At 25.2% G+C, this 12,335-nt stretch overlaps 1 non-coding gene across 1 annotated transcript; it reads left to right on the forward strand.

Moving 5' to 3' along the window:
• Positions 1–9,865: 9,865 nt before the first annotated feature.
• Positions 9,866–9,937, forward strand: TRNAK-UUU (transfer RNA lysine (anticodon UUU)). Its single transcript has one exon. It is a non-coding gene; the product is annotated as a tRNA-Lys (tRNA).
• Positions 9,938–12,335: the final 2,398 nt, after the last annotated feature.

Raw genomic sequence — 12,335 nt, forward strand, 5'->3', positions numbered from 1 at the left:
AACATCTATACAAAGGAGAAAAGGACTAATTATTACATTGGATATGGTAAGGTTCTCTCAAATTTCTAAACATTGCAATAGCATATGGATAGTTAAATTGAAGCTCTTACGTATCGATTGAACCACACACTTCTTCATACGGATAGGGATATTGCACTCTATAGGTCCTGAAGACTCGACTATACTTTGTCCCGCGTTAGAGTCTCATATGGATCTAAATTTTTAAAATATTGTAACAATTAATGTTATAGTTCATGAATAAATAACATATGTACTAACTTTTTATTTTGTTATTCAATTAATAAACCAATAAGTTGGTTGACTTTTTTATAATAAATATTTTAAAAAATTATACCAAGGATTTAAATTTTTAATTAGTCATCGGTGTAAAAAAATTATAACAAAAACTATAATTTTGTTAGAATTCACTCTAATTCCTTTTTTTTTATCAGCAATTGACAATTATCACATATTAATTAATATTGATAATGAATTTTCCGGTTTTGCAGTCAAATAAGATAAACTTTGAACAGACTCAAAGCGACAACAGGAAATGGATAAAAGGGCGTGGTTCCATTATTTTACCAACATTTATTGTAAGTATCAGATCACAAAATTATAGTAATATATACCAATTGTAGAAGAAAAAATCTAACAGAATATTTAAGGCCAAATATGGATGAGCATGAGGTCAGATTCGATAAAATTTGTCAGTTTATTTTACAAAAGAAATTATTTGACAATTGTACTAAGTTATAATTAGATGTATTTCCTGTTGACTTTGAATTTAATATGAAAGATTCTATGATATGTCCAAGTCCAACTAAAGCTCTAACTTGTACCATAAGGCATCGATCCTTTGCTTTTGATGTAGAAAATCAATGCCGGGCACAGAAACGTTAACTCGTCGTTCATATGGAAGAGAAGGAAAGAAAGTAAAAGACAAAGGGAGATGAAGAAAAGAAAAAGAAAGCTCGTTTGACAAATATCACCCCCACCAACCACTTTACCATAAAATATGATTATAATACAAAAGAAAAAAAATGAAGTCTAAACCCATTTGCAGCTGTTTGACGCCAATTAGTTTATTTTCTCTACCACATGTACAGAACTTTGAAGAACCACACACGCACTTTCACCTAATTAAAATTACTATTGACTTTGCCACCGTAACTATTGTGGCATTGAAGTGAAAAAGGGTTTCTTCATGGTAAACTCATATGCATCAATATTCCTGTTAGAATTTTTGGAATATATATCAGATGGGATCATTCAGTCTTGGTTGGGAAACTAGCACTATCACTCCAGGAAGTTCACCTACTCGCTGAATTTCGATTCACATTTATTTCTCTAGACTAGAGACCAAAGACACAAAGATAGCATATATATACAACTAAACCAGACGTCTCCATGAGTCTAATATGTAAAATATAAAAGATTTAATTCATGGAACATCCATTCTTTTATTTTTATTTTCTTGTTTTCATCAATATAAAACAATGCTATGAAAAACTCAGCTTAAAAATATTTCCACTCTTCACATAATAATAATAATAATAATAATAATAATAATTTATAAATATAATAAAGAGAATACCACCTTTTATTCTTTACTTTTATAAGACAATTTTACTCTTTAATTACTTTCTAAATTACCCACTATATATTTAATTAATCATTTAACTATTATCTAAATTATCCACTATTTTACTCTTTAACAATTCTCTAAACTACCCATTACTCCTACTATTTTCGTAGACTCTTAAAAAAGATAGAAACTATTATATTAAATTGTTAGAAGATATAAATTATTAAAATAAAATAAAAAAAGTTAACAGACTGGGAATTCAGAATAAGATGACTTGGTCTTTTGCGCCTAACTTAAGGGACGGCATAAGATTACTTACCCCATATGTCATTCAAACTATAGCTGTTCCAAAGTTTTGAAATTCCTTTGAAATATATAATGTGGTCGTTACAAAATAATAATATATAATATGAACAATAGAATGAAAGATATGAAAATTGCAATGTGTTTTTTTACTGTCTAAATAACTTGGTTTACAAACAATTCTGTGATATAATGATCACAATTTATATATATGGAATAAATTAGCTTGAATAGAAGGGTATTGGAAAAGTCTTTGGTCAATTCGTGGGAATTACTTTATGAAAAAGTTAATTGTAATAAAAGGGTTCATATTTGAAGAAGGATCACATGAATTTTGGCTATGGACTTTAGAGGCAGCACAAAACACGGGCCACATATAAGTTGGTCAAACATCATGAAGTCAATCATAAGTGGAAACAACGCAATGACATGAAAGAGACGATACATTCCCAGGTGGCGGGGACTAAATATGATGTGCTATTTCTTTCTTTATTCGTTTACAGAGTGGAATTATATATAGACATGATCTGAATCGCTAACTGGGAGGTAAATTTTGTGATTTGCACTTTTAAAATGTCCACATGTGTTTTGGTGAACTTTCATACAATAAATTATATAATTAAAATTTAACATTATATCATAATTCAAAACTTTATGACATTAAATTAATAAATCTTTAATATTTATATACTATTCAATATATCATTATCGTAGTTATGTGAGGCTTACACTTGAACTCCAATAACATATTAAATATTTAAAAAATATCATTATTTATAATAATAATATTTTACTCAAATTAAATTATTATTAACGAGAGATATATGTAATCTAAAACGATATATATATATATATATATATATATATTGAAAAAAGGACTTTATTTATAATGTTAAGATGTTGTTGAGTTTTAAGTATCACATTTGATAGCAAACATAAGGTAATCTTAATGGAAGATGAGTCGCTTTCATTTAAAAATAATAATTAAAAAATGAGTCATTTTATTTTTTAACAATTGATATTATAGAATTCTTGACATAAAGAGTGTGAATTCAATATTAGGTATCAGAAGTAAGTAGTTTCAAATTTATAAAATTCATCAATAAATTTTTTTAATTTAACAATTAAATTATTAAAATTTAATATATATATATATATAGTAAACTATTAAGTAGAGTGACTTGGTTCTCACAGTCCTTTATTCCAAGAGTTATTTTTGGAGTAACTTGATATTTTTCTCTATTCATCTTTCTACCAAATTTGTAAAATGATAATAACATGATTATAATATTTTTCATAAGCACTTAATTATAAATTTTCTTAAAAAGAATAATATTTTCTAGTTAAAATGAAACACCTGAGTAAAAAAGAATAAAATTTACGAACTAGTTAGAATGCAATAAAATTTCAATGTATATAAAATTAATAAATTTTAATAATAATTACAATAAAGTTAAAGTGCTTATTTGTAAAGAGTAAAATTTAGGAGACTCGGTACCCTTTTCCTTTCTACTTTGAACATACAATTGCATGTTTTTCTCATTTATGTGAATTATAATAATAATAATAATATAATTTAACATATTCTTTTCAATAAATACTTCATTATGAATTAAAATTCATGTTAGTCTCACTAATGGATTGTGTCTTACTCTGTATTTAGTCAAATTATATATTAATAATAAAATTATGATTAAAATATCAAATAATATTTTATAAATATTCATGTTTATGATACACACCTTTAGAGTTTCCATATCCAATTAAAATATTAATATCTTCTTCATTTAATTAACTATTCATTTAAAGGATTTTTTTCATTTTTTTTTTGTCTCTTTAATCATTACTTACATTTCATCAATGAACATTAAAAACAATATATTTATAAATTACCTGAAACCTAATATTCTATTAAATTGTTTTTGAAATTAAAAAAAAACGTTTTAAATATTTGTATTTTATGTTTTAATTTAATTTTTATTATAAATAAAATATATTTTTTATAAATATTTAAATAAATACTCATGTATATTTTTATGTTTTTACTTATAATTAAAATTAACCTTGTTGTTAGTAAAAGAAACTTGTAAGTTCTAATGTCACAAATACTGAAATCATGCATTGCTACATATACCATACATAAAAAAATTAAAAACAAAAAGCAGGGGAAAAAGAAAGGAGAGAAAGACAGAATTTGGGGATAGGTGGGCTTCTAGAATGCCATTACGTATAAAGCCCATATAAGCCAGGGGGCCACGAAAAACCTCCAAGTCAAATGCTCACCAACTCCTATCTTTACAAAATAAATTGCTTATAGATATAAAAGAAGAAACTATAATGCTATTTATTAAAGTTGTTAAATATTATTGAGGTCTCCAATTTAAATGCGACTTTACTTTCTTTCATATGATATAACTTCTTCGTGTAATCAATTACCAAGAAATTAATATATAAGGACTAATGTGCTGTAAAGCTGAAGTGGTTTGCATTGGCATCCACTTAGAAACCATGCTTTTTTATTGCCTCCCTAATCTCTATCATTTTCTCATACTTTCCATTTGTCCATTGCCCTCTGGATTCTCTCACGTGCAACTAAAACATAATATTTCATTCCTTCTACAAATAATTATGATAAATAGTACTGTAAGCTAAAGTTTTAGTAACTAATTAAAATATGCACACTTTTCCTCCATGTAACTTCAAATTTAAAAACAACAGAAAATTAATCATGTTATGGTTACATAATCAATTAGTTTCTTCTTCTTCATTTTCAGGTGTGATATCGTAAAATGATATTATTATGATGAGGATTAGTATATTTATTTAGAATTTCCTTCGTCCTCGTTATGTATATTTTCTATAGAAACCATCATCTTTGTATTTTCATTTTTTCCGTTGAACAGAAAATTATGTGAGATATTTTGTCCGTTCAACGGAACTTTAGAATTTGGGATGGCTAACCCCAGCGTGTGGTTCAGCGATAGAGATTGATCCATGTTTAAGTAATGTTAAGGGTTTGAATCCTGTCTTGTGTATGCAGCCGCATTAAATTTTAAGGTCATCTATCTCACCCTTTGAGGTGTCTCCAACGTAGCGAGGTGATTAGTCACTGCTATCGGCGGTAGATACTCCAGGGACAAACCAAAAGAAAGAATTTGGGATGGCTCTTAAACAAATATACCCTTAAAATTTTAGGAAACACTAAATATAAACACTTAGTTATAACAAAAATTTAAACTATAATTAATGATTTTATGTAATATTTATTTTAGAGCAATTCCATCACAGATTCTTACGGGAGTTACTTACCAATAAGATACAATTCTTATAAGAAATTCGCATTGCAGTTGATGAGTGTTGACAAATCTTATTTAGGTTAAGGAACAGTGATTACCAAGTTGTAAACAACAAAATATCATATTTATGAGATAGAAATACTATAATTAGATGAATGAATATTGTTGTTTTATGTGTAAGAAGCGATATATGATAGAATTTACAAATTAAAGTTAATTCATTTGCATTAAAATAAATTTGATGTAAGATTTTAAAATTTATGTGATATTGTAAGACTTACAAATTTAAAGTAAGCAACCACTTAGTTGAAGATGTCCTTATAATTTATGGTTGATGTAAAAGCTTTTTATACATAATAAATGTTTATTAAATTTTAATTATAAAACTTTTCACTAAACTAATTCAAATAAATACATCAAGCTTTTAGTTCAACTTTATTACTTTAAATAAGATTTTGGATTAGTCTTATAAATAATAAAAAATGTAGTTGAAGAAAAAAAATTTCATTAAAAGTGATCAACTAAATTTTTTGACAAAAATTAATGTACTTATCAAAAAAATAGGTTCATTCAAACTCTTGTTTGAGGTTGAAAAACTTCTTTTCTCTTTCTTTTATGAGCTTCGAAATCTTTTGAGCGAGTGAGATAAATAGTGTAAAATATCTAAATTTCAATGCTCAAGTTAAAAAAAGAGTAATAGTACAGATAAATAATGTAAAAATGTAATTTGTCTATCTTGTGATCAAATCCCATATTTTATATACTAAAAATATATTGTTAATTATTAAAATTTATAATGAAGACATTATTTATTAATGATAATAACGAATTATTCAAGATATTACATTTTATTTTTTTTATTGTTGGCATGTGATAGATCATGTATGACATTTGACTTTATCCTAGAGCACTCCTAAGATTTTCATCTCTTTCCGAAGATATTCATATAGGGTAATTTCCTATTTGGTTTAATTAGTCATTGAAAAAATCTTTAATACAGAAATATATAAATGCACATAGAGTCGCTTACAATCTCAATAATAGCTTATTTTGCTTTTTCTTTTAATTTTGTATTATATCCAATAAAATACAAAATACATACGTCTTTCCTTATTTAATCTTTTCGGGTGAAATCTTTTCATACTAATTACTATAGCAATGTGAACTCAATATTTAATCATTATGGACTTTAGTATTGCAGTCCTATCCCCTTTATATCAAAAGTAATCCTTGATGATGACTTAATTAATAGGGAGTATGTTTGTATATTTGTGGATGAGGGGGTTGAAACGAGGAATAGCTTGAACCATTAATTTCGAAACCCATTCATGATTCAATATAATCATTTGAATAATGAAGAGAGAGCATATCGCATTGTTTAATGAAAACACAGTGGAAGGGAAATGGACACAAATAATATAGTTGCATAATGTTGTGTTCAAAGTGAACCGAGCAAAGCATTATTGAGGCACCAAAATAAGCCTAAAAGAAGGAGCGTACTGAAGGGTTTCAGGGCTCCAAATATTAATTAAACTATGATGTTTTGATCACTTTTCCTAATGAGAAAAAGTTGGTGGAGCAACCACAACATGAAATGTTATATATAATAATATTTTAAAAAGTATTATTATAAATATAATATATATATATATAAGTATAAGTCTATTTAACATTTAATTACATATATTTTTAATATTAATTTTAAATAAAATTTAATATATATTATGTATCACTATAATATATATCTATATTTTTTTATTAATATAATAACACATTATAGTTATAACATAAATAAAAGTAACAAGTATTCTTTCGTTATAAAATATGTCACGCAAGATAATTTTTTTTTTTTAGTGCTGTACCAAAAATGCAAGATAACGAAGTGAGAACAGCGCATGCAGTGTAGTAGAAGTTGTGTTGACATTGACTGCGGCACTTAATGGAGAATCAAGAAATATACGGCATAAATAATATAATAGAGTTTAACATAAATTTGTAAAACAATACTATAGTATATATATTTTTCTTCTGCACAGTAAAAGTGATTGATATGAAGGATTTAAGGAATCAACTTCTATAACAAAGATTATTCATTAATAAAACTCGTAAATATTGTGTTCATGACATGTCTTAGTTATATTTTATAGTTTGTTATATAGTATCAAAGATTATACAAAATATTACTGCACACGTGTACAGTTTGAACAGGTCCTTCTATAAACCTAGTCCACGCGTTTGGAGTGGATATCTTCTCTTGTGGATCCATTGGTTCATTCAGGAGGCAAGGGAGGAAGAAGGAGTTGCATGAACCAAGACTTTTGTATTCCATGGGTCTCACAATGTCAAAGATAATAAAAACGAATTTGTCATTATATGCTCAGTACCAAAATGTTCTCTTCAATGTGAACCCGCGTCTATCAAAGGGGGGTATTTCAAATATAAAAAAATAAAATGAAAGAATAACATTGGTTTCAGAAAAAAAAAATTATAATATATATATTGTATTGTAAAAGAAATTCTAAGGAGTTGTTCGAAAGTGTTATATATATATATATATTTTTTTTTTTTGGTTCCTGGAGTCCTGACCCCAAGATTTAACGCAGTTACATACATATAGTATGATTCAAACCCCTTACCTTACTTAAGCGTAGATCAACCCATATCGCTGAATCACACGCTTGAGATTTCAAAAGTGTTATATTTAATATAAGTAGTTCCATATTGTACTTTTTAATTAAAAATTGAAATTTATTCGACTTAGATATAAAATTGTAATTAAAATTATTGCTTTATTTTTATAAAAATTAATCTCATAAAAATAAATTAGATCTCTTTATTAAAAAATATATATTATTATTCAAAATGATATATCTGTTTTCACAAATGTCACAAATATTTACACAAGAACGAAAATTTCACTTTTTAAAAAAAAATAATTATAGGTGAATTTAATGCGACCTCTTAACAACTTAATCTTTTTCCGAAAGATTTCATTTTAAAACATCTTTAAATATTTTTAACTATAGTTCATAAGATTTTATATAAAATATTTTAATAGAAATTTTATTTGTAATTATAAAAATAACTTATTTTCTGTAAAAAAAAATAAACTTATGATGTATAAATTCTTTTTAATTTGCTAGTTTAAATTTAATAGAATTTCGATTTATTTTCAAATACAACACTATTACCACATAATTAGTGAAATGAATAAATAAATAAATAAGAGTGAACTTACTATAATAAATTATATTTAATTGTGTGAAAATATCTATAAAAAATACTCTTTAATATATAGTCTAACATGTTATTAGTTCAAGAAAAATTGAACTTTGATTGTTTGAATAAGGTATCAAATTTGAATATTATGGAAAAAAAAAATATGGTTGGGAGATGAACTCTCACTAAAACTAACCAATTAGATTGGTTGACAAATAAAAAATTTAAAAAAATAATGTGTTGCACATACAATAATATCATATCAATCTTTGTGTTTATCTTTCTCCATTACAATTCACAACATTTGTTGCATCTCACACTTCTCTCTTTTTGTTGTAAAATTTGTTGTATAAATAACATTTATAAAAAAAAATATAATCTAAAATGCAAACATAATCGATAGCAATGATAGTTTTAAACCATTCATATATTTATTTGGTATTTAATGACACAATAAAGTTATAACTTAAAATCTTGTTAGATCGATTTTAGTGGATTTTAAACTATTTATGATATTCATACATTTTAAAATGGAATAGTATATCTTTTAATTTTTTATTTTACTAAAAATAAGTGTTCTAAATTAAAAATAATTACCATAAAAAGGAAAGTTTTCAGTATTTTTTGAAGTTAAATATTTGTTCCAAAATAAAACTTGTCTCTTGATTATTTTTTTTTTAAAAGTCAGTCTTTTAAAAGAAGGGAGAAATCGTAAAATTATTTTTAGCAAAAAATTAAAAAATGGAGTTAAGTATAGATTTTTTTTAGGAGGATGCTTATTTTAACAAAAGACCAAAGATATATGATACTCATATCTTTTAGAAGAACAAAATATAAATGATATTTTAAAAATATTTATCTGAAAAAAATTAATGAAAAATCTTAAAATATAGTAAGACAAAGTATATTTTTATACGATATTGTAATACTAGCATCGACCTCTATGACTTAATGCAATACACTTACGTTAGGATGAATTTGTATTTTTTGTCAAGCAATCTAACCTTATTTTGGGAAATCAAGTTGATTTATTAAAAAATTTAATATATTTCAATTTTGAAAATAAAAAATGAAACATAAAATATATGATTAATATATATCTCAAATAACGTTAATGTAAATTATATGATTAAACATGTTCCAACCAAACATGAAATTGTAAAATGGATTCAAATAAACAAAGTGGAACTAAATGGGCTTTCACGCTAGACCTGTGAAAGTATGACAGGATCTCTGCAGGCATTTAAGTTGGGCATCAAACATCTAGGGCCCAATAAAGCCCAACAAGAGTTTTCGTTTGTAAGCAGGCTTACGGTTTTTATTATTATTTTCTAAGAGATAATCAGGTTTACAGTTAAAAGAGAATGTATCTTAAAAAAAACGTGTTAGTCAAGACATCCAAATTTACGCATTTTTATGTCAAAATTTGTCTAATATGTAATGAAAATACTTAACATCAGCCGTCTTAGCTCAGTGGTAGAGCGCGTGGCTTTTAACCACGTGGTCGTGGGTTCGATCCCCACAGACGGCGATTTGACACTATATTGTGTTTTTCTTATTGATTTCTCACATGAATATTTCAGTTTGAGTATGAACATTAAATTGTTCAAACTTTTTTTCCCAAATTATTTTTATATATTAAAATAATAGATAATTCAGTTCGGCCTTGAAATATGTGATTACGATTGGTTGAGTTTTGATTTGTAATCTCTTATGAAAATGTGATAATGATTTAACTGATAAATGCATGAATTTTTTAAATAAGGTTTTTCAATTTATGTTTGGTGCATTGAAAAAATTTAGTTAGAAAAGCTAATCCTACCGTGTTGTGTATGACAAAAATAAAATAATCATCAATAAATTGTTAACATAATAAAAAATTATTTATATAATTTTTTTTAGTACTTTAATCAACCAAGTATCATGCAACTTATAAAATTTATAATCACATGCATCATCTTGTATTAGTAAGTTGATGACAGAATTTACCAACAAAAAAAATGTATGATTTATATAACTAGAAATTTTGGAATATTTAATTTTTGTAAAAAAATAATTAATGACCAATACTAACATGTGACCACAGTACTTAGATGGACAAAAATAGTATTATTTCTAAAAAAGAAATCTAATAGTAACATTTTAAAATATTTTTTTAAAGGATGTTTATGGATTAGATAGATTCAAATTTAAGAAGAAAGAAAAAACAAATTCAAACTAACTCAAAGATTTGGATTTTAATTTTTTAAGTTAATCTAATTAAAATTGGGTTGGATTGGGTTGATTCAAATCATCATATATTACCATAAAAAATAAAATATTATATTTTTTAAGTTTTTTTTATCTTAACTTATTGTCAATTTTATATTAATAGAAGGTGAAAAAAAATACTCTTTTTTCTTTAATGACTAAGTTTTTTTTATTTAAGATGTAATTTTTTATAATTATCATTTTGCATGTTATTGATTTTTTTTATCCCAAATTATCATAAAAAAATTAGTTGATAAATATAACCAAATTTAAAAACTTATTAACAGAAGATAAAATTATTAAACTACTAGGGTTAACCTAGTGATTGAATAAGAAGGAGTTGAGATAATTAGAAGTATGAAATTATGATATTTTTGTAATTTTTTTTATCTTTACCAAAATAGAACATCTAAATTTATTAATCTTAAAATTCTTTTAAAAATAATTGATTGTCCAGCATGGTTTAGATTATAATGGGACAAGTTTAAAAACCAAACCAATAATTAACTATATCAAATCTAGACTAGTTTAATTGATAGTTTGAATTATCATATTTATCTTGTACCACCCTTACATTTTTAATATTATTACTACTAATATTTTAGTATGTGTATTTTACATATTAAATTTTATGATATGTATGTAAATTTTATAATAAATTATATATACAAATAAATATTATATTTAAATATTTAAATTTATATTTAAAATTTATATAAATAAATATTTTAATATATAAATTATATTTTTAAAATTTTATTGGGTCTTATACTATCAAATAATATAAAATTTTATTGGGTCTTATACTTTCAAAATGGAGCATAAATAATATATTAATGTTTTTTAGGCGTATAAAATATATAACTAGTTAATATCTTGATTTCGGAATTTAACTTGTTTGAAATGCCGGTACTTGTTTGGTTGTTGGTTTTTTAAGTTAGTTATATATTTTTAAGATGATTTAAAGTATGTTTGTATACAAGTTTTCTCTTCTAAAAAAATACTCTTATTTTTTAATGAAAAAAACATTTTAAAATACATCTAAATTTGTATCTAAATAAACTCTTAGTGATATATATGGGAATCAATCACCAAAAAATGAACAAAAGGAAGGTGACAATTAAGATTGCGCAATTGTACGTTACTTAGTGAACCTAATGCAGTGAAGCTAAATGAATGTTCATCTCCTAAATACTAATTGTTGTTGCTTGTCTTGTGTGGTCGTTTTGTTCTTCAAGCATTTTTTAAGGAACCTATGTGTAGGATTTGGTAAACTTTAAACCTAGCTTAGCCACCCATAGCCTCTGGCTTTTATCGAGGGAAAAGAAACAAGTGGAGAATTTCCCCTAGAAACAAATTGCTGGTTTTAGATAGTTATTTACACCCCCTTGCTTAATTTGTTCTTAGTGGAACTTCACGTAAATCCCACTTTCCTATTCTAACAAGTAATATATCTCGTCGAAAATATAGGATAAAATGTCATTAATTATGGTCTTTGATGGTATAGTGATTAGGTACTGAGAATAGGGATCCTTGTGTTATGCCACCAACTTTTTGAATATGGCCACAACCAATAATACTTTTAAGTAAAGGAAGGAAAGAATCTTCAAGTTCGAGTTAACATGTGATAGGCCAACTCCAATAGGTTTAGTTCACTTAAATTGACTTAAATTTTAACA

This window comes from Cajanus cajan, chromosome 2 (genome assembly GCF_000230855.2).
Source record: "Cajanus cajan strain Asha chromosome 2, NIPB_CcT2T_4, whole genome shotgun sequence".
NCBI classification, from domain to species: Eukaryota; Viridiplantae; Streptophyta; class Magnoliopsida; order Fabales; family Fabaceae; genus Cajanus; species Cajanus cajan.